The following is a 19091-nucleotide window of genomic DNA, read 5'->3' on the forward strand; positions in this document are numbered from 1 at the left end:
AGCTTGAGTGCATGTTAAGTGGAGCTGGAGAAGGGGTGGAGCGTGCAGCAGCTGAAGGAGGCACTAGTGGGGGTGCAGAAGCAGCTAAAGGAGTCGAAGGGGGTGGTGAGGGAATGGCCCCCATGGCCGCCGGGGGAAGAGACGGATCTGCTATTTGAGGTGCCCGAAGGAGAGGGTTCTAAGGTGGAGGGGCATCAGGAGGCAAGTAGTCCAGGGGGTGCCACCTTTTACTAATCTCTTTAATTCCAGCATCCCCTCCTTCATTCCCCTCTTTTTCCTCTGCACCTTACAAATTCGCACTCCTTCATCCTCGAAAGCACTCTTTAACCAACAAGCTACATATAATAATTGCTGGGGATCAGTATCCTCTCGAGCTGTCACACACTGACTCAGCTGTTGACACATCCACTTGTCTTTTGTCCCACACCAGAGCCATCCACCTTGCACATCCAATTCTGGCCACGCTTCTGAACAGTAGTGAATCATCTTAAATTTATCTAAGCCCTCTGTGGCCTCTATAGAGTCCCATCTCTCTAACAGTTCACCTAGGGGAATATGGGGAGTTATATTCCCCAGTCTCTGGCCACTTTCCTTACTATTACACCCTTCCATTTTTTCGGGCCTCAAAAATTACAAAGGTGCTTCTGCTACTGACAGGCAGCTCAAAAGTAAATCCTATTTGTGAAGTCCCAGCCTCCTCTGCCGAAACTCCAATATGCCTGACCCTTTTCGTCAGGACTTTGTTGAGACCTCGGCCTCCTTTGCCAAGACTCAACAAAAAAAACCTCAAGACCCTGGCCTCTGAGGCTGAGTTTGCCTGACCTCCTTTCGTCAGGACTTCGTTTGCCTACAGGACTTTTGGACTTGCCCAAATCCTACTCAGGACTTCTGAATTTGCCTGACGTCCCTTGTCAGGACTTAAAACAAAAGTATGGCCTGATTTTTAGTTTGCCTGACTTCCCCCTGTCAGGACTTACATTACCAGAGCTTTAAAAAACTCGGGATAGGCTTCCTCTGCCAGACCTTGTGCTTTGACTTCCGTCGTCAGGACTTAATAACAAAACTGCCTGATTTTCTAAATTGCGTAACTTCTTTCATTAGGACCTGTATCAGGGCTTTTGGGATGCGTGCCACTCACATACTATTTCCTCCCCATGCCCCGAGGGGGGTCCTCTTTACCCCTTTGGAGGCGCCTCAATCACCAATTCCACTCGCTTCCCCCTGTTCCCGGCCGGCCCCCTGGCGGGGGTGCGGAACCGCGGTACTGAGGGGTCCTCACTCGCTTCGAGGGCCCGAGCTGCCGGCCCTCGTCTCACTCACACACACTCGCTCGCCTCCCTCTCCTGCCGCCGGATACTCTCACCAGTCCGGCGCTGCTCCCTGTCACTGTCCCAAGCCGATCGTCTCTGATCCTGAGAGCCAGCTGTCCTGCAGGTCCAGGGCGGGCGGCCGTCCCAGTCCTGGCGTCCTCTTCAGGTGTGGATCTCCTGGACGAGACCCTAGCATAATAAATAGGGCAGGAGATCTTTCTCCTTTTTAATGCCTTTATTTAAAAAATTCAGCTCAGGTTGGGGAGAAACGACAGGTCGCCCGCACCCCCGCTGCTCCCAGGAGTGGCACGGCGGAGGAGGATGATGCAGCTGTGACCGCTGGTATGCAGGCAGAGCTGGGGCTTCTATCCTCGAGGGAGTAGTGGGAATTCCGCTTTTTTGGTCTAACATTCCAGGTCCTCTTCCTAGCTGACATCCTTTCAGGTTAGGGTGAGGAGTAAAAAGGATCTTAGCAGGTACTGGATTAAGTTCCTCACCTTTAGACCTTACTTAGGTTTCATAATTCCATGTTGGCTTCTTGGTTTTAGGGTTTTTTTTCCTGGAAAATTGCAAAATTTGGTGAAATGCATTCTCATCTGCATACTAGCTCTGATGTCACCTCCTCCTGCTACCTGCAGGCTCCTGGGAAGCAGCAGGGGGACAACTGCGCTTGATTTCTAACCATTAACAGGTAATTGAAGAAAAACTATTAACAAGAGGTGATTGCAACATGAAGCTATCAACAACAAATAGTCAACCCTTCAACTCTCAACAACTGGCCCAACCGGTTTAACTTTGCAGCCTTAAAAAAAATGGATAATTTGTTGGGGCGAACACCCCAGGTGTGGAGACACGAGGCTTGACTCCATTTCAGAAGGCTGATTTATTATATATTCTATTAAAATACTACATTAAAACTATACTAAAAGAACAGAGAGGAAAAAATGACCAGAAGGCTACAAAGAAGAAGAATAGAATGGAATGCATAACAAAAATCTTGTGACTGCTCACAGGCTCAACACAGTTGGCTGTGATTGGTCATCAAGTGAAACCAATCCACATGGACCAATGGAAGATGCACCTCTTGCATTCCACAGCAGCAGATAGTTATTGTTTACATTTCTTTCCTGAGGCCCTCAGCTCCTCAGGAGGGGAAAAATCCTAGGAAAGGATTTTTAATAAAATATCATAGCTACAGATAACTTTTTTACTCATAACACCAGGAGAAGACCAGGGAATGCAGGAAGCCTAGACTAAGGAGCTCCTCTGTCTCCAAGCTGATCCAAACCAACAGACGTACTCAGATAAGCACCAGGGGACCACAGTGCACGCACAAAGGAGAAAAGTTCAAAAGTTCAGTCATGACCAAGACCACAGCCTTCGGCCTCAGAGACCACCAAAGACCCCAGTGTGACCACCACAGGAAACAACGCGTGCCCAGAAGGGCGTGGATCTCATCGCCATGGGAGGGGAGGACAGGCGGGGCCAGGGGTTGAATGTGCATGAAGAGATTGTGTAATGCATTGCATATGGAACAGGTTTGTGAACAAAGATGTGGCTCGGACCAGGGCTCGGGGCACAAGTTTTCACAAGAGCCATCTCACCTGTGCCAGGCCCTGACACGCATCCCCACTTCATAACTACATCAGTTTGTGGAGTGGCGCTACAGGACATGAAATGTAACAACGCAGACACGCATCTCTCCAAGGTAAAAAAGGGGGCAGTTGAATTTCTGACTCCAACATTTACAGATTTCCAAAAGTGACAGTGGATTGGAGGGTGAAAGTGCCACTTCTCCAATGACACTGGACAAACCAACAGTCCATCAAATTTCTCCTCCTGCAGAAAAGAATGCATAACAATACGTTATTTGCATAACGTGTGTGAGAAAGTTTGTTACAAGAATGTAAACATCAGAAGGTTTAGAAAAACTTGTCCTAGGGTGAGGTTATGATGCTTGCATCCCCAATCGTGTGTTCTGTTAATGCTGGATATTACGTACTGTGCCTTCACGACTGGCCCTGAAGAGCAAGGTTTGTTTTGGTTTGTTATCAGCCTGCTCCCCCACGGCTGGCAGGACACACAGACAGCTCAGTTCATAATGCAGCTTTTGCTTTTTGCTTTGCTTGCTGTTGCTTGCTTTGCTCTTGCTTCTGCTGTGCTCCTGCTTTGCTTTTGCTTTTTGGCTTCTGCTTGATAGTCAGTTTAGCTAAGCAGTACAGATTTTTCCCTGGACTGTTTTTCCTTTCCCTTTTTGAAACCACTCACACCTGCTCCAGACTGGGACCTGGGAAACACCGAGAGTTTGCATCCTGTGGCCTGCAGCAGCTATCCCCAGCACCGGAGGGAGCGACAACAAAGCCACCACTGCCAGGAAAGACTTTCTGAATTTGTCATCCTTTTCAGATGGGTGAAAGCATTGTCATCTGGTATTGTTCATTTTGTGTGCTGGGGGTGTTTTGCCTGTCAAATAAACAGGTTCTTTCCACTTCTCTGCAAGGAATCCTACCCGAACTGCTGGGGGGAAGGGGCCATGTGGGGTTGCTTTCTGGGGGGCCCCTTTGGAGGTTTTCTCCCAGAGTGACCCTAATCCAGGACAGAACATTAAAAACCAGGGCGACAGTGGAGTCTATTTATTCTGCATATGGCTTCACTGTGACCAGCGGTGGGAAGGGAAGGGAAGGGAAGGGAAGGGAAGGGAAGGGAAGGGAAGGGAAGGGAAGGGAAGGGAAGGGAAGGGAAGGGAAGGGAAGGGAAGGGAAGGGAAGGGAAGGGAAGGGAAGGGAAGGGAAGGGAAGGGAAGGGAAGGGAAGGGAAGGGAAGGGAAGGGAAGGGAAGGGAAGGGAAGGGAAGGGAAGGGAAGGGAAGGGAAGGGCTGTGTAGCCTCAGGGTCCGACAGGGCTGGTGATCAGCCCCAGAGACACAACAACCCAGGTGCAACCAGACTTGATTTCCAGGTCAAAACACTCGGCATAGCTGGCCTGGACTTCCCTGTAGGGCACGTGGGGGCTTTGGAGTCCCCCGTAAGGTGCACGACGGGGTGGGGCCCCTTGTGACACACCCAGGGATATTTTAGGTTTCCTCTGAGGCAGGGAGGGCAATGGGGTCCACTTCAAGTCATGCAAGGGATTTGGAATCCTGTGTGAGGCATGTAGAGGGTTTGGGATCTCTCCCAAGGTGTGCAGGGTGCTGGGATGTCTCCTGAGGCACATGTCGGGGTCCTGGGGTCTCATTTCACATGTAGAATGGGCTGTGGACTCTCGTAAGCGTGCAGGTGCTTTGTGTTCCTCCTGCTGTACACAGTGGGGCTGGAGTGTCTGCTGAGGCACGCAGGGGACGGGGACCTCCGGCAGTCCCTCCCGGGCCCGTGCAGCTCGGGGCTGCCACGGCCCAGGGCCAGCCGCCGTGCCGGGATGGCGGTGGCGAGGCGCCGAGGTGGAGCTGCCCCGCCGGGTCACGCTGCACCGGCACGGCATGGGCGGTGCTGAGCGCCGGGCAGTCGGCACCACCAGCCCAGGGGCCACAGCCCCGGCCCTGCCTCTTTTGGGGCCGGGCACAGACAGCCCCGTGGGACGGGCACCGCTCAGCGCCTGAGGGGACGGAACAGATGCCAGAGGAGCCCCAGGAGCCCTGGACAGGTCCCTGGCGTTGCCCGCCCGGCTCCCCCGGGCCTGTGGCCATCCCGGGCAGCAGGGGCTCGCTCTGGGCCGTGCTCTCCCCGGCCAGCGGGGCTCCGGGCCAGCACCCGGCTCCTGCCACTGCCCTGAGAATGCTGAGGGGCTTTCGCGGCGGAACTGAACTTGACAGGGACAGAATTCATAGGAGACTTGTTCTGGCCTTTTACAAGGTTAACTGAGAAACAACTTAAAATCCCAGGCTAAATCGTCTGCTTTAACGTGTGGGGATTCCTTCAAGACCCTTCCTAATTCCCGTGGTGCCGGGCCGGGCCACGTCCCAGCGAGCACCAACACCCAGCAGCTCGATGGATGCAGCACGGCTGGCACCAGGGAAATGAGTCAGTGTCCCTACAGCTGCCTGCTCTGCCTGCACGGCTGTCACACAACAGCAATGTTCCAGAAGGAACAGGCATTTTTACATCCTCACGACCGTGTGATCTTTGGTCCTGGCGGTGGATCAGAGAGAAAAGCCAAATGTGACAGAGTAAACGTGACTCTAGGAGAGGGATGCCTCAGCAGAGGGTCTGGGGACCTGTGGTGCCAGCCAGTGGCCCGGCACTCGGACACAGCAGCAAGACCCCAGACTATCACACTTCACCTGGGAGGGTAGAAAAGCTCAGGGCTTCTTTGTTCAAGGTCCTCCAGAGGCACCAGCTGAAGCTGCCACAGTTCCACCTTGATAAAACTGTTTAAAAAGATCCAGAGGTCTGACACTCTGCTGTGGAGGACATTCCACATGTTATATTTGCCCAATTATCCAATTTTAAAAGAAGCCACAAAAACAACCAAACAAAATGAAACGAAACAGCAATTTGAATTATGTAGCTTAATATATATACAATTGAATACATTCAAAATATTGACAGTATCATTTGCTGGAAGTAACGAATAATTTGGTCCTGATAATAGCGTATAAGCAAAAATAACCATGCGGGGTATGCGTGGGGTACGGAGTGCAGGGCTTTTGGACCCCCGTCACCTCACGTACTAGCGTGTCAAGCCAAAATTCCCCTTTTTATGCTGTATGTCATTACCATCTCCTCCCATTTTCAATTCATCACACTTGTATCACTGCCCTCATCATCACCTTTACCACGCATGCTCCACACTTCTTTAAGTAAGTTGTACCACTGTTTGGGGATATTCTTTGAGGAAGGCCTCTCCTCTTCCTCCATGTCCTGTAGTTCACCTTTTGGATTACACATGCGCACCAAGCTGCTACAGTATAAACCAATACTGTGTTCTGACATTAAAGCAGTGGATCTCATATAATCAACATTTTCCTGGTGTCCAACCAAATTCTCCTCTCTTCCAATGAAATTTAGTAATAGTTATCTCTTGCTTCTTCCTGTTCTGAACATCTGCAGGAGACCTGTAGGGAGAGGGATAAACCCTCCTCTCCCTTTCTTGCTTGGCATTACACCTTTAACTGTTTTATTATTTCCAAATATTAATTACTTTATTAATATTGATTACTCTTTCAAATTTGTCAGCATGAATGATATCTATTTACCACACACAGTTCTCATCTTTTGGGCATTTAGGAGCTTTTCATTTTGCTTTGCACCCAAGAAAAATATACCCCCAAATGTGCACAAATAACTCCTTTCGCATATCCTCCTTTTCAGCTGGTTTTTCCATTTTTCTCTGCTATCTTGTCCTCATCTTTCCACAAGTCCTGTGTCTATTCAAGTCCAGCCTGGGACCGTGCACGCATTTGCTTTAGTTCTGTAGTGATTTATGCCCAGCCATCCTGCCAACCACACCCATTTCAATGTTGCAACAACCTAACTCTGGGCTGCAGTATGTGAATCACACTCTGCTGTGTGAGATGGCAGAGCACCAGAGCAGGCTCTGAAGAAGGGGCATTCGGTACATTAGTGAAGTGAGTGCTGGAACCTGGGCTAGCTCTTAGAACTCCGGCACTACGGCAGGAGTCGGGAACTGCCTCGCTATGGGGATTTACCAGAGGCAGAACCTGTAGTGCCACTTGCTCTCCAGTGCCAGACACAAGCCACGACAGGGACGAGGCACAGGAGAAAGGAGGAGGCGTCCCGTCTTCAGGTTCCGCAAGGAACACCTTAGTGCAGGCGTAGAGAACAGGATGAAAAGCTCCTAGCTGTACTGCCCAAGGGGTTTTGTACACATACAAGTCATGGGGTGGATGCAAACAATGAACCAATAGGGAATGCTCAGGAGAGGAGTGAGGGGATTACATCAAGTGTCTGGGGCCAGTTGGGGTAGGAGGGTGGAGAGGATGGGTCACAAGGGCCAATGGGGCTCCCAGGAGTAGGGGAATTCCAAAGGGGAGTTTCAGTCAGGGATTGGCCCAAAGGTTTGGGAACCAAGGGGCTGGGTTGCCTTGACAGGCAGGGAAAGAGCTGGAACAAGGGGTGGGGAAGGGCACGAGGGACAGTTTGGAGGGAGGGTAAAACCCACAGGTGAACCAAGTCAGGAAAAAAAATGGGGGATAACAGAGCCCTTAAACAACACTTAAAATGAAATCAATAAAATAAATTTGAACTGCAACAATAAGAGCATCTTGAGGGACGCAGCCTGACCAGCAATGTCAGCAGGCAAAAGAAAGGTTTTGCTAAGCAATGGCCCTTTGATGAAGCAAAACATTTACAATCAGGGCAGTCCATTCATGCGGACGGGCGCACACTCTGGGGGTAGAGCTGAGGCCATGAGGTCACAGCAGGGCTCTGGGGTCACAGCAGGCTGAGCTCTCAGCAGGCCCTGAGGTCACAGAGGTGCCAGAGGTGACAGAGCTCCGTGGTTGCACAGCAGCACAAGGAGCCAGCACTCAGTCCCTGAGCACAACTGTTGCGGCAGCAGCGGCGGTGGCAGCAGCGGTGCTGACGTTGGGACAGCGGTGTCGGGACAGCGGTGGCAGCAAGAGCTGCGGGACTGGCGGAGGACAAGGCACCATGGCCCTTGCTCTGCGCCTCCTACTCCTGCTGCTCCTGGCCGTGGCCCTGCCTGCCAGGGCTGCCCAGGCTGCTCCGCTGCAAGCGCGGCGAGCAGGTGAGCCGGCAGCCTGGCTGCCCTTTCCCGGGACAGCGCTCCCTGCTCCCTGGGAAGCGCTGGGGATGGTTTTGCCCCGGGCTTTTGGGAGGGTTTCCTCTGTGGGAGGGAGAGAGACCCCACGGGCCCTGGGCTACTCCAGCCACCCCTCCAGAGATGTTGCAAAGGGCCTGCAAAGAAGTTGGAGAGTGACCAGGAGCCAGCCCAGAGCTCCCCAGGCCCCTGTGCACCTTTGGCCATGTCCATTCACATCTGGCTCCCACAGCCTTACCCAACACCCCTGCATTGCCCAGTTCCCTGTGGCAGAAGGGGATCCCAGCACACCATGGAAATGGTTCTGGTCTCTGCTCCCTTCTAGCCTGGAATCGTGACATGGATTTTCAGGAAGTCCTGATGAATGATGGTTTGAAGTTCCTGGAGGATGCTGGAGGCAAGTTTTCATTCTGCCTTTCCTTAGTGAATAATAAGGGTCAGTGCAACAGAAGCTCACTTATAAACCATTTCCCTTAACAAAATCTTAAGATTAAAAGAATCTGGAAACCTTGCCCTGCTCCCTTCTGGAGGCCTGAGGGCTCCCACAGGATCACTGTCAGTGGGAGGAAGGAGTATTTAGCTTTCAATCTTCCTCCCGTGTGCTGTGCCAGTGTGTCCTTCCGTGTGCTCTGTGCAGTCACAGAGAAGAGCAGAGAGGGAAGGGGCCGGGCCCAGGGCTGTGCCCCGGGGCTGAGCCTTGTGGGCAGCCTGAGGATCTCCTGCAGTGCCACAGGAGCTCTTCTGTCCTGCCTTTCTTTGCAGCTGAACCTGCCGGTGAAGGGCCCACATCCAGGACTGAGGCTCTGGGAGATGCTGAGGGTAGGTCAAGGCCTTTCCCCTGGGAGAGCTGCCAGCTCAGAGCCCAAAGCTGGGCCAGGGAGGCAGTGCTGCAGGTGCCAGCACAGAACCATGCACGTGTGTGCCCTCGCCCTGCACGATCCCCTCACCGCTGCTGCGGCTCAGTGGTGCCCGTGCAGATCAGCAGAGATGGCAGAAGCTTCTGTGGCTGTTGAGTTACAGGTGTGTCTGCAGGGAGGACTTCTCAAGCTCCAGGGCTGGATGCTTGGCCCCAACCCAGCTCCCATGGCAGGGGTGAGTAGTGTGTCCCTGCTGACCCCACAGGCTGAGCCCTGCTTTTGTGGGATCCATTCCTGGGAAATGGAACTACTTTCTCTTAAGGTCCTCCGACAGGAGAAACCAAAGACATGGCAGGCAAGAAATTCCAGGACCCATTAGTAATCATGTGGCAAATGCTGAAGGAACGTCTGCAGAGAAGACAAGGTGGGTGCATTTCCCTCATTCTTCCCCTGGGTCTCAGCAGCTGGGGAAGACTTTGGCTGCACATCTGGACACGCCGTGCCTGGCACAGCTGGAAGGGATCCATGGCAGCCTCGCTGCCCCGCTGCTGCTTTCACGCCCTGCAGGGCTGTTTCCCAGCCTGGCCTGGCTGCAGCTTCTGCCCAGCCTCTGCAGGAAGGCATTTGGCATCAGCTGACAGACAGCCCAAACTGGACCTCCGGACATGCCCACCCTCACATGCCCTGCACTTCCTGGTGTCCAGGCAGATCAGATGTTGGGGCTCTTTGGGGAAGGAAGCAGCCTTGGGTTGTCCCAAAATCCTGGGTGTTTTCTGATCCTTATCCATTCCTTTCACAAGTGATGCCTCCTGAAATTGTCCCCTTCCCCATTCCCAGTGAGGAATGTTTCCATCTGATCCAGCTGTCTCTTTTCCATTTTCCAGAAATGAAAGGAGAGCCTGTGCAGAAGGAAGCATTTCCCAGAGGAAGCAGTGGTTCCCTGCCAGCCTCTGCTGCAGGAAGGGAGGCCATGCCAGGCACAGACACAGGAGGTAATTGCTGTGCCTCTGGGCCTGAGCCCTGCTGAGGCTTGAGCTGCCCTCTCTGCTGCTTGGCCTAGAGCGGCACAGCCCAGGGGAATTATCCTGAGCAGGCTCAGGGCACTCGGGTCCTGAGCAGTCCTGCTGGGGTCCCTCCATGGGAGACATGTCCTGAAACCTGGCAGCGACTGCACGGGGTGCCCACGGTGGGGAAAGGACAGAGGGGGAGAGCAAGGCTCCAGTGTGTCCTGAGAGGGCCTGGCTTGTTGCCCTTGGGATCTGGGGGGTGTCCCCACAGAAGGAGGGCAGGAGGGACAGAGGGAGGTAGGGAGGCATAGCTGTGGCACTGCCTGCTGCAGTTTGCCCCAGGGCTTTAGGGAGGATTTCCTCTGTGTCTGAGGGAGAGAGCCCCAGGGCCCTGTGCTGCTCCAGCCACTCCTCCCTGGGATGTTGCTGAGGGCAGGGAAAGGGTGTGGAGAGTGACCAGGAGCCAGCCCAGAGCTCCCCAGGCCCCTGTGCACCTTTGGCCATGTCTATTCACATCTGGCTCCCACGGCCTTAGCCGACCCCCTTGCAGTGCCCAGTTTCCTGTGGCAAAACGGGATCCCAGCACACCCTGGAAAGTGTTCTCATCTGTGCTCCATTCTAGATGAAGTTGCTGGGAAGGCTTCTCCATCAGCTTGGATGAATAAAGTTTTGAAGCCCTTGGAGCCTCCTGCAGGTATGTTCTCAGTGTGCCACCAAGGAAGAATTGTAGACAAGCGGGCAGGAACCAGGTGACAGAAGCTTCTGTGGCTGTTGTGTTACAGATGTATCTACAGGGAGGACTTCTCCAGCTTCTCCAGCTCCTACCTTGGATGCTATACGCAAGCCCAGCTCCCGTCACAGTGGTGAGTAGTGTGTCCCTGCTGACCTCAGAGGCTGAGCCTTGCTTTTGTAGGATCCATTCCTGGGAAATCGAAATATTTTTCTCTAAGGTACTCCAACAGGGAAAGTCCAAGATACAACAGATAAGATGTCCCTGCAACCTTCCAAACAGATGAGGCAAGAGCTGAAGGAACCCCTGCAGACAAGAGAAGGTGGGTGCATTTCTCTCATGCTTCCCCTGGGACTCAGCAGCCGGGGGCTTTGGCTGCACATCTGGACACGCCGTGCCCGGCACAGCGGGAAGGAATCCATGGCAGCCTCGCTGCCCCGCTGCTGCTTTGACACCCTGCAGAGCTGTTTCCCAGCCTGGCCTGGCTGCAATTCCTCCCCAGCCTCTGCAGGTTGGAATTTGGCATTAGCTGACAGGGTGCCCCAACTGTACTGTGGGCCTGATATCCCCTGCCATTTCCCAGTCTCTGAGAAGATCAGGCGGTGCAGCTGTTTGCACAAGGGAGTGCACTGGCCTAGCCCCAATTACCTGGGCTTTTTCCTGATCTTTATCTGTGACTTAGACAAGCATTGCCTCCTGAAGGTGCCACCTCCCCAGTGGGGAATATTTCCATTTGATCCAGTTGTCCCTTTTTTCCTTTTTCAAGTGATGGACCAAAAGGCTGTTCAGGAGGAGGAACACTCAGGGAGAAGCAGTGGCTCATTGGCAGCCCCTGCTGCGGGAAGGAAGGCGATGCCAGACACGGGCACAGGCACAGCAGGTAATTGCTGTGCCGGGCTCAGCCCTGGCCGGGGCTGTGTGGCAGCAGCTCTTCCCCCAGGGCCTGCCCTTGCCCGGCCCGGCAGCAGCCAAAGCTGGAGGCGCCTGGGCTTCCAGGCCTCTGGAGCTGGTTCAGAGCCCCGGGGAAACGGGACGGGTGCAGCAACGTCCCTGGCGCTGCAGCTGCTGCGGAGCTGGCCCTGAGTGCCCAGAGGCCCAAGGCACAGGAGCAGCCCCGAGCGGGAGCCCTGCCGCCAGCCCAGGGCCAGAGCCAGCCCTGGCTCCCGACTGGGCAGGGGCTGCGCTGGGTCCTGACAGGGCCTGAGCCTGTCCCCTGGGGCTGGGGGTGCTGTCCCGGGGCAGGGAGGGCCAGGGCTGGCAGTGGCTGCTCAGGGTTGGCTTTGGCCTGTGTCCCTGGCAGCAGCCACTGCCCAAGCAGCTGCGCTGCCCCCGGGCTCTCCTCCCGGCCTGCTGGGCTTTGTTGGCTGGCACAGCCTTTTCCCAGGGCCGGCAAGGTGCCTGCAGGCCCCAGCTCTGGGGGAAACAGAGAACGTCCTGCCCGTATCCACCGTGCTGCCAGCTCAGCAGTGCAGCAGAGCATGGGCTCACGCTCCCCATCGCTCCCACAGATGCAGCTGGCACCACAAGACCTGTTACCGATGCCCAGGATGGCCTCGGAAGGGGTTTCTGTCAGGGAACAGGCTGCTGGCTAGGGTTACTGGGAGGCGTGCTTTCTTTGGTGCCTGTCTTCATGTTGTGCTGCTTTGGAATCGGGTATTCCTGGAAGAGAAAACAGTGAGTGTTTTGTTGCTCTCCCCCTCAAACAGCTTCTTTTGAAAGTCTAACGTGGTCAGGGAACATTCCCATTGAGACTGCAGTGGGGTTGTGGCCAGTCCATGATTGTCCAAATAACTCTGCTGAGGGTTCTGCTGCTGCCCAGTGCTTCCATTGGCCTCTCAATTGCTGGGCCTTGTCCTGGGGGCCCCGCTGGGGCTGCAGCCAGAGCTGGCTCCCACTGAGGCTGCCTGGCCAAGAGCAGCCCCAGGGGCACGGGGCAGAGGCAGAGGGAGGTGGGGAGGAGAAAGAGCAGGGCCGAGGTTGCCCTTGAAAGGCAGAGGCGCTCTGGGGCCCGCTCCTGGCCAGGGAGCCTGCCCAGAGCCGTGCCCTGCTGGCCGGGGCCTTGAGGGGCAGCTGTCCAGCTGGGCCCAGCTGTGCCAGCAGCTCCAGCCGTGCTGGGGAGCCTTGCCAGCTCTGGGCCCTGCTGTGCACGAGGGTCCCTGTGTGCCACTGGCAGCTGGGGCCTCAGCCACCTCCTCTCTCCACAGGTGTTTCTGTGCATCCTCAGCAGATGGGCCAAACAACGCAGGCAGTGGGAACTTGACAGTTTATCCCAGCTATCCACTTCTGCCTGTATCTGCCCTGCCATGGCTGCAGCAGCGTCATGAGGCCGTCCCAAAACCCACCCCTCCACAACGAGACCCTCTACCCCCGAGCCCCCTTGTCCTGTTCCCTGGCCAGGACTGAAGTTCGGCAGCCCCTGTCTGCCAGGGCAGGGCTTGGCCCACATTTTATGTTTAAGTAAAGAAATGGAGTTTTCACAGTTGTGTCCACGTGGTAGCAGCAGCAAAGCCCACCCGGCACCAGCACTGCCTGAGCTCCATGCCCAGGAGCAGCTGTGGATGGCCACGGTGTGGGCAGGCAGGAGCCAGGCAGGGGCTGCTGTGCCCAGCGGCGGGGCCCCGAGGGGATGGGGGAGCCCATGCTGAGCGTCCCTGGGCTGACGGCACATTTCCTTCTGTGGCATCATCTGGGCCTGGACCTGAAGAGGCACAAAGGGATATTTTGGGGTCCCTGCTGAGGGGTGCAGGGATCCCTCATGAAATAAATGGGCAGGAGATCTTTCTCCTTTTTAATGCCTTTATTAAGAAGAATCAGCTCAGGTGGGAAGAAATCGACGGGTTGCGCCCTCGCCGCCGCTGCTCCCAGGCGTGGCACAAAGGAGGAGGACGATGCACTTTTGTCCGCTGGTCTGCAGACAGAACTGGGGACTCTGTCCTCACGGGAGAGTCGTTGAGTCCTTGGTTTGTTGGTTTAGAAACCCGGGGGGGTCTCTTTAATCAGTTTCTTTTCAGGTTAGGGTGAGAAATAAAAAGATACAAGCAGGTACGGGACAATGCTCCCATCCTTAGACGTCACTTTAAGTCACTTGTTGGCTCGTGATTTTAGGGGTTTTTCTTATAAAAACTGTAAAACTGTAAAAACCCAGGTTGCACTGCATTTCTCATTTGCATGTTGTCTCTGGTGTCACTGCCCATCTCTTTACCCTGGAGGGTTTCCCTTGGTATCTTCTTGGCATGCGGCCAGCATCAGGGAAACAATCAGTTAATCACCGGCCATCAACGAGTGATTAAGGGCTTTTCTTCCACAGGGAACCTAAAGGAGTCTGACTTGGTCTGGCTTGTTTTTTTTAACTCTGAAACTTAAAAAAAATACAACTTTCTATTCATAACACCTCATGAGGCACAAAGGAGTATTGATGGCCTCTCCTAAGGTGTGCAGGGATCCCTCATGCGGTGGGCAGCAGGGTTAAATTTGATAGGGTATTTTACTCTTCTCAGCAAAGCACAGGGACACTTGGCCGAGGTTTTGCCAAGCTGGGAGAAAGCCTCTTGCAAAGCCTTGGGCCCAGCCTGTGGGCACAGCGGGCGGGCGCAGCCCATCCCCTGGGCCAGTCCGGGCTGCTCAGGCCGGGCCGGGCCGGGCCAGGCTCGGGCCCCGGCAGGGAAGGGCTGCGGCCCTGGGCTCTGCTGAGGCTGCTGAGCTCCGGCCTGCCCTGTGCTGCAGCCCAGCACATTGACAGCCATGGCCGTGCCCTGGGCCACCGCAGGCACCCGGGGCTACAGCTGAGGCCGCGCCTTCTCCCACTGAAGGGAGGCTGGCTCTGTTCCCTCGGAGGGCACAGCTTAGCTCCCAGCACCTTTGGGAACCTGCCTGCCGGGGAACTGCTGGGAGCCAGAGAGTTCCAACCCTTCTCACTGGGAAGTGTGTCTGGTGGTGTAGGGATTTTAAATTTTTTTCCCTCCAAATTTGTGTCCTGGCAGAGGGTTAAGTTTGCTTGCTCTCAGTAGGGTGCTTTTCTTCTTGGCAGTCAGTGGGGCTTCAAAGCAGCCAGGGTTGAAGGAGGATCTCTGGCTGCTTGGGCTGTGGTTGTGGGACACCTTGGCTTCAACCTTCCTTTAGGTGTGATTTGCACTGGTGCTTGTGAAGGCATTTTACACTAAGTGCCTTCAGTTTGTTCCTTTTGGTACCAAAAACCGAGAATAAACCTCTTTAACACCACTGTAATATTAAGAGGCAGGCCTTACTTTCTTGACTTGCTGGATGCACAGGCCATTAGCATCACAGGGCCTTCTTGGTGGGGTCTTCAGATACCCTGGTGGTCACTGAAGAAGGAAGCTGATTTTTCTGGGAAAAAGATTGTTTTCCATGTGTGGAAAAGAATAATCTGTCACTTCCCCATCCCTTTCTATACAAAGTTATACAGGCAAGTGCATTCATCTATCTCTATCTGCCTTGTCAATCCATTTATCTATCTATCTATCTATCTATCTGTCTGTCTGTATATCTATCTATCTATCTATCTATCTATCTATCTATCTATCATCTATCTGTCATCTATCTATCTTATTAATCTATTGTGGTGTTGCATTTTATTCAAATGATATGCTCTGTCTCAAAAATGTACCTCTTGAAAATATATGGTTTATTGCAAGCTGTGTTCCTCCCCTGAAGTCCCATGAATCTGCAATCCCATTTGCCCAAATCTTCTTTCGCACCCACTTTGAATTTCCCTCTTAAGATGTGCGAGGAAGACCAGATTCTCTCATGGCCCATCTCTCCCCTTCCTTTCCCTTTCCCCCTTCTCCCTCTGAAACCATGTTACACCCGGGGCTGGGACCCCAATAAACCCTCATCTAATCAGCACCCTCAGAAGCTGTGTGGAGTCTCCTTGCGTGCCTGCTGCTGCCAGCGAACTCACAGACCTGGGGGCCCTCTGGGGACTCCCTGGGGAGCTCCCCTCAAAGGAACTGCTACAATCTGTGAAATATTTCTACGCATGATATTTTGTTTATTTGTAAATTATGACACATCTCTTGAGAGCTGGAAAAGAATACCATCCATCTTTGATACAGCAAAGCTTGGGTGGAGGAGCAGACATGAACTGTGATTTCCTTCTTGCTAGACATATGCTGGATTATTTAGATTGACTTTGAACCAAAATCCTGCAAAGCTGGAAAATGACTGGTGGCCATCACTCGGATATCCTTAAAAGCCCTTTTTTCCTTTTAATTTTTTTCATCTATGGTGGCTGGTAAATACCTTTCTTCCTTAATCTATGTGCTGGCAATATTGGAGGTAGAAAATAACATAACACTGCATATTTTAGATACTTGATAACTTTCTTGTGAAATTTTATGGCAGTATCTCCTGCCTCAAAACTAAAGCAGCAGGTCAGCTACTGAGCACAACTTACTGCATAGCAGCAGCTCATGTTTCTACAGTGGAATTGGCTTTTTGTTCTTCTGCATGGGTATGAAACACTACCAATTGAAAGGCTGCTTACAGAGCAAAGAGCCTTGTTTAGGGTAACCTGGACTTTGGGAAGGTGGTAGCTGTTAGATCAAGACCCAGCAAACTGCTGAAATTAATTTTTGTGACTACTTTCTCATGATTTTGGCCTGGCTTCTTTAGGAGGTTCAATTTTCATTTAGAAATGGCACAGTGGAGCCAGTGCTGCCTCAGGACAGGTGGAGCTGGGACAAATGGCTCATTGATTTTGATCTCAACAAAAAGCCACCTGAGCTCCTCATGACAGCAACCCCACAGACTGGTAATGGGTCCATTAAAACTAACTCATCACAGAGGTTTTAACTCGAAGCTCTGACACATGGAGCTTGTTCAGTTCTGCCATGGAGGAAGGGAGTTTGAAGACAAAGAGGTTTAGCAAGGAGATCCATGTACAACAAAAGTGTTTGTATTTTAGCAAATGAAGTATCTTAGATGTAAAACTTCATCCGTACTCCAGTCTTATTCCTCCATTTTCCCAAATTCTTTGTCTTAATTCCTTTGTCAGTAGGAAAATATGACAGGGAAGTGTAGATCCTCCTTTCCTTCTTGAGCTGGGCAGCTTGTAATCTCGTCTTCTTCCACAAACAGGAGCAGAGAAACGGGAATCATGTCATGAAACCATACTTGGGAAAGTTTGCCCTGTGTTTGTTTTTGCCCTGAAGCAACTGAAATTCCCTGGAATATTGACAAGCCATAAAGGATGGATTTATTGGGGTTGCTAGAATCTTTCATATTTTATGACTTTTCTGCTGCACAAGAGCCTGGCACTTGCAGAATTCTTGCCCCATGCACTTCTCCAGTGCTTCTTGCAGAGAAGCTTTGGGAAGCACTCAGGAAAAGTGCCATGTTCATGTGTGGTTTATGGAGCCCACAGGACAGGGAAATGTCTTTGCAGTGGACACTGCCTTTGATTCCAAGGTGTAGAAGGATTCTTGGCTGAACAGGGCCATGATATTCCCCTGTGGGAATTGGACAGCCCTGGGCTGCAGATTACAGAGTTACTCTGAAAACCATGTAGCGTCCTCAAACAGGAACAAGATAGACCATGTACTGTCCTCAAATAGATGCAACAAGGAAGAATGAGCTTTGTGCCAGGATGAAACCAAATGCGCCAAGCTCATCGTGGGAACTGCTCATTTGGCACACCTTAGCTAAAGATGCTTATAGTGTGACAACCAATCAGTAATTAAGATGTATGTGTGAATATAGCTACTTAACCAATGAGCATTAAGCACCAGTGGTGTGAGACAGTATATAGAGAAGGATAAATATGTCAAAGTTGCTTAATAGAGGAGGATGACATGTAGCCACATTTGTTGTGAGTGTCGTTACTCAGCCGACTCTCCATGGGACCCTCCTCACCAAGGAATTGGCATTGCTGTGGGAAGTGGCTGTTATTCCAACACCCGTGTCATTTGTTCTACTGGAATCCTTGTGAGAAAGGTTGTTCTTCGCCATTGAGATTTTTAGGTGACATTTTTGATCTCAAACAGCCCAAAGTTTTCCATCTCACACGTTTCTGATGCTGGTTTTTCCTTTCCAGTCTGTTGTTGGCCAATGAAGATGCTGCTTACATTCTGCAGGACCCCATACATGGATACTGTTATAGGTAAAAATCGATCCAGCCAATTTAATAAAAATAAAATATAAATTTATTCACAACCGATATACAGTCCCGACAGCCAACAATCAAGGACAGCACCGACCCTGGGATGGAAGCTGGGTGAACACAGATCCGCCTTCTATCGCACCCAATCCCCGCTGTTCACCAATGCCGCTTGGCAGAATCCGTTCTTATACTCTTTTTCTAGCCCGTGGCAGAGTCCCTTTGTCTTTCCTCAGGGTTCTTCATATTCATGATGCCTCTATTCTCCGTCCTGTGCTGGACAGAACCTTGTCCGGGAACTGATGTGTATCCACTCTTCGGTTACCGGAATCCCGTATGCAGATGTATGTCCTTGATGGTCCCCTCTGTCTAAGATGAACATGTCCATGGGCCATCATCGCTGGGCCTCCTCCTGTTCACACCAGTGAGAACGACATTCTCCTGTGCCGGCGAGGTTCGCTTCCTGTGTTAATGACACTCCTCCTACCCGACTGCCAGCTGCGGTTTCCTCACCCTGTGAAGCAATCCCCTCTTCCCTTGCTACTGTGATTTCAAGGTATGATATTTTATTCTTTTATATATATATATATTTGTGTTCTATCAGTACGAATTACCATAATATACATAACAGGAACCAAGCTGAAAGTTCTGCAGTGCTCCACAGCAGCCCAGTTATCCACAGGAGGGCCAAGAGCAGCTCCAGAAGCTCCAAGGGATTCTAACAGATGAATTGCTGTCCCTCAGGAAAGCAGGGCTGTGTCTGAAGTTAAGGGTCTGACCCTGCACCCACATTTGCATAGCAGCAGCTTTCCCACTCTTTATGGAAGGCACATAATATGTGGCACTCTTAATTCAGCACTGGCTTAGTCAGTCTTATAAAGCTCTTTTAAAAAAACCAGACGGGTCAAAAAATTATTTGTATTTTAGTTGGTTGGGGTGTTTTTGGCTTTTTTTTTTCTTGGTCTTTGCTTTGGTGCTCAGAGATCATGATGTAAAAGAGATTTTCTGTTCAACTTGCCTGTGAGTGTGCAGGGGGCAAGAAAAGAAGATCAGTGTTTCACCATCTGGTTGATGAGCTCTAAAAGCAATTGTGCTGTCCCTAATCAGGGGGTGGGGGCACTGCTAACAGCCTGGATTGTCCCCACCTGTGTTCCCCTCCTTACCAAAGTGCTGTGTAGATCCAGAGCCTTGTACCTTGGCCTGATGGTGCAAAAATCCTCCCAACATCCCTCAGATTGCAAAAATAAAGGCTTCTTGCTCATTAATGTGAAAAGCTGTATTGGTGGCCTGCAGCTAATGTTCTTTTGTTGCCTGGACCCCAGTCAGTGCTCACATC

The 19091-nt window shown here is 52.2% G+C and overlaps 1 long non-coding RNA gene across 1 annotated transcript; it reads left to right on the forward strand.

Moving 5' to 3' along the window:
- The first annotated feature begins 9786 nt into the window (after window positions 1-9786).
- On the forward strand, window positions 9787-10963 carry LOC135291786 (uncharacterized). Its single transcript, XR_010354490.1, has 4 exons — window positions 9787-9896; window positions 10534-10605; window positions 10694-10774; window positions 10862-10963. It is a non-coding gene; the product is annotated as an uncharacterized LOC135291786 (long non-coding RNA).
- Window positions 10964-19091: the final 8128 nt, after the last annotated feature.

This window comes from Passer domesticus, unplaced genomic scaffold, assembly GCF_036417665.1.
Source record: "Passer domesticus isolate bPasDom1 unplaced genomic scaffold, bPasDom1.hap1 HAP1_SCAFFOLD_117, whole genome shotgun sequence".
In the NCBI taxonomy this organism is placed as follows: Eukaryota; Metazoa; Chordata; class Aves; order Passeriformes; family Passeridae; genus Passer; species Passer domesticus.